At 33.3% G+C, this 4698-nt stretch overlaps 1 pseudogene; it reads right to left on the reverse strand.

Annotated features, from left to right (window-relative positions):
* Positions 1-399: 399 nt before the first annotated feature.
* LOC149172309 (protein PIN-LIKES 6 pseudogene) lies at positions 400-920 on the reverse strand (annotated as a pseudogene).
* Between the last annotated feature and the right edge of the window lie 3778 nt (positions 921-4698).

Genomic DNA, 4698 nt, shown 5'->3' on the forward strand with positions numbered 1-4698 from the left:
ATGACTGAGTTACCCATTAAAAAGCAGCCATGTAAAGCCCGTGGGCCTATCAATGAAAACGAAAATCCTTTTTAAATTGCTTGATGCAAACGTAGCTTTCAACTGAACAGAAATGCATTAATGTAGATTGGGCTGTCCTAAGTGCTGACAAAGGCATGAAGGTTCTCTTTGACAATCGGGCCCTATATTGTTCATTAACCCAGGAAACCACAATCTTGATCCTAAATATAGTTTAACAGACATTTTCAAATTTACTTCTGTAAGTGATGCATTTATAAGTTCTTGCAGATCAATTCACTCACAATATATCTCTTTCAAAACCATCAAAATATGTTATCATCACTAATAATGAAAACTCAATCTTGTCGCATGTTGTCTTTGGAAGAAAGATTGAAATGATTAGGGCATTATGTTCCAGAGTATCAGAACGAATTAGAACATTTTTTCACCAGCAGCTAGGCAGTCTAATTTATATTCTGAAGTGATGATTCCAAGACCAACTAGAGGCACTAAGAATAATCACGCAATTATAATGGCTATAGTTGTCTGCGGCCCAAGCTTTGAATTAATGAACCTCCAGTGAGGTTGCCACCTAGAGCCAACATTATGCATGGAACCATAGCACCCTTAAGGATGATGCAGTTGTCAGTAACAAATAAAATAGGAGCATCATTTATCAAGATTAATTTCTTCAAAAATGGAATAATTTCAATGACCAATGCAAGGACTAAAGCTATTATCAGTGGTTGAAGTAGTTGTTTTATTTTCAAGCATTTCCAAAGAAAATATACTTGAGAAATGGCCTACATTTCCCTCGAGCATCAATACAATGGTTTTAGCTTATTTTCAATAATTCCTTATTTAGCAGTCAACAAGGGGATCCTCATAGATTCAGTGGTGTCTATATCTATTTTATCCATGTCAGCTTCGAATTCAAGTCTTCCCTTCACGCTGCTTGTTGGAGGAGGTGCAAGAAGATGGAATAAACAAGTGTACATAATCACCAAATGATATATACACATTTCCAATTTTATTTCATATCACAAAATCACCAAAAGGATTGTTTTTATCTCCACATGCTACACCAATCAATATGAGAGGCACATTCCCATTGTTCCCAAAAGTACTCCAGTTTTCTTTACCACCCCCCAACGTAAGTGGATATATATGATATAATCTTGGGAAACATTAAAAGAGGATAATAAACTTCAAATAATTCTTCACATTCAAGACAGATGAGGCCATCCTACTTCAGATGTATATCTAGGTAATGACTCAAGGAAGAGGCAAGACCACAAGGACATCTATTTTGAAGGATGTAAAAATGTATCACTTTGTAATTTGTATAGGATCTATCACAAGCTCTCCTCTTACTATAAAATGAAATTTTCTCTTCATGCCTATGTACTTGGCATATTTATCATTCATTGGAGCTTCATTGTCTCTAATAAATACATCATGGTCATATATTTCTCAACCAAACTCATTTTTCAATGTCTCCTGAGTTTCATGTGATTGCACATGTCTCAAATTGACATGGATGAAATGGTTGCTTATATGGTAAAATCATGCTTAGGTTCTCTTCGCAAAGAGTTTGATTGTAGAATTTCTCTTTGCCCAAATGTACAATTCACATTGTTGCATAATTCATCCAATGTTCAAGCCAACTTTTAACATTTTTCATCATTAAACAATGGTGATGTATAGACAGCTCGGCACTAGATGTGATAGGTAACAATTGGATGTGAAATTTGAGCAAATTGTGTATTCCCACTACTGACATTTGTCTTGGCATTCCCCAGCTAACAAACAAAACACCCTCACTTTCTAGCTAGAGAGTAGTGAGCAAAGGCATTGCACTCATAAATGCATTGAATATAGAAGCAAAGGAGAAATCAGCTAAGAGTTTTCATATGAATTCGGGGAACTTTGATGCATGCGAGAGCATTGCTACCCTCTACTAAGGCTTACTACTAGAGGTCTTAAGGCAACATCTAAGGTCACTTGATGATGGACATACTAAACAAAGGTACAAGGAGGTACAATAGCATTATGATATTTATGAAGCAAGGATAATAAGATTGTGGTGCTTTCATTCTATTTTGGAATTATGTGATTTTCCTTAACATAGTAGAGATGAATTACAAGTGCGACCTATCATCTAAGCAATCATATTGGTGGGGAAACTAGCTCTAGATTAGTATACTCCCAAATAGATAGCACTTGGAGCATCAAGGGGACTTTTATTATTTATATGTGCATGATCAATGTGACCCCAAGATAATTCATTGTGATGTCAAAGCAACAAACATTTTACTTTATGAAGATTTTGAAGCCATCGTGGGAGACTTTGGATTGGAAAAGATTTTAGACCAAAGGGATTCAGATGTCACTACTATTGTTTTTGGTATTGTGGAGTAGACAACCCTAGAATACCTTTCAATAGGAAAGTCATTAGGGAAAACTAATGTATTTGGTACATAGGATATATTACTATTGTTAGACAAAATTATTCAATTATTCAAAAATTTGTTCTGTGCAGAGAGAACTTAGAGATTGACCTTGGCCACAATTGTTGCCAATTACTTTAGGGATTTTTTTTACCATGTCACATGTGGTTTCAGGGTTTCATTGCAACCTTAGGGATAATCATGAAACAACTTTATTGTTTTAGGGAAATTATGAAATAGATCTCCCTTTCCCAACAGATTGAAGCATAGTATAACTAGTCTAGGCACATTTTCTAGTGGTATTTTCAACTACAACATTATAGGCCTATTTCTTCCAGCATATAGACACTTGTAGCAACAAATACTTGTACCAAAGCATATTATGTTATATCATCTCATCACTATTAAAAAAGTATGTCTTCACTATGTATATGGTTGAAGATATATTTGTTGGCCTTGATGACTCCTAGTAATATTGATTTTGTATTGGAGTTTCTAAAATACATAAGAATTATATATGGTGTATTGGCATTTGAAAAATACATAGGATGTCACAAGTAATCCTAATAATCAACTTCCCTGATGACTAGGAAGCCTTAAAACTCCACTAGTGGTTTTTGCACTAAATGTGGGTATCATTTATTGATAAAAGTGGGATCTCAGGGAGACTTGTGTGGAAGTTGTCTGTAAAGAGCAACCAAATTTAGAATTAAAACTTTGGCACAAGTGCACTCTAACAAAACTAAACAAGTTTCTCTTTATGCTTTCAGGGTAGCCCATGACACCCCTACAGATTGGTAATTACTGATTGTACATTCTAGTCTCATTGGCATATTTTTTTGTCATTTGTTAGACATCAATTAAATTACCTTTCTTTGCTTACTGAAAATTTAAAATGTTAAACAACTGTAGTTTGATATGAATGCTCTGAAGGAAGGTCTCCATGTTGGGGAACCTATTATGCTTTTATCTTAAATAAGATAAATGACCACCAACGAATTCCTTCTCCAAAACGTAGTTCTCCTACAACTGCAGTCCTTCTTTTGAGAGAGTATATGTTATTCGAATTCAGGTTTCTGTGATCCATATCATAATGTATAAATAGTTTTTTTAGAAGAAGTCACATTGAAGATTGGGGTCGACACATTTCAAACCAGCAAGTATGGTTCATCTTCAAGACACGATGAAGAAACAGATCCACGAAGAGGGTTAAATAGGAATACAGGTCAACCTAACAGCTAGAAGAAAATGACTATGTTTGATTATGGGAGGGAGAGGGGATAGATTGGTATTATTTAATAATAATGACTATATCTGATAATATTCAATTCATATTTATTTTCTTTTCTTTTTTAATAAAAATTAAATATATATATATATATATATATATATATATATATATATATATATATATATATATATATATATATATATATATATATATTAATAATATATAAATTGTTCGCTCTGAATAAAAATTAATATAAAATTGTATATTAGGGTTTATATTATTATTATTATTATTATTTTATCAATAATCAATAAATAAATAAATAAAGATGGAGAGAATTAAGAAGAGGGGCAGGAATCCAACAACTACTAATTTTCCAGTCGTCGTCCCTATTAATATTACTAGAGGACTTCTCAATTTCAATGGCTTCCCTAAACTTCTGATGATGAAATTGGGGAATCTTAGCGATAACCCTAGCCTCCTCAATGCATATATGTTGTCCTATTAAGTTCTCTAAACATGTGAGAGGTTCTAATCATATGGAATTGCCTAGAGAGCTCTTTCATCTGAGTAGCTAAGGGAGATAAGGAAGTATCTTGAATCTGACCTTGTGCATTCATCCGATTAACATCCAGTGCTAAGTTCCCAAAGACCTATAGATGACCAATATCCTTGTCAAAGGGAGATGTTAATAAGGAAAATAGAGCCTTCAACTTCGCCAAGTTATTTTTATCTTTGTCCATGTTTTCCTTAGTTTGGACATAGTGATTGTCACAACAATAAAGCATAAACACATCACTACAAATCTGATGAGATCCTTGGCAAACAATTCTACATGTAGTAAATTTTTTGCTTTTGTTTCAACTGTATTGCTTTTAAGTTATCAAACTTTAGTGTTATCAAAGGACAATAGATACATGTGTTGATGATAATTATCACAATTGTAAGATATTCAACAGTAAAATTTTAAAACCATTTTTATGTGGACTGTGTTCACTTTGTTTCATTTGTGTTATT

This window comes from Pinus tabuliformis, chromosome 4_2 (genome assembly GCF_031772625.1).
Source record: "Pinus tabuliformis cultivar Carrire ecotype Pingquan chromosome 4_2, CPIR1, whole genome shotgun sequence".
Lineage (NCBI taxonomy): Eukaryota > Viridiplantae > Streptophyta > Pinopsida > Pinales > Pinaceae > Pinus > Pinus tabuliformis.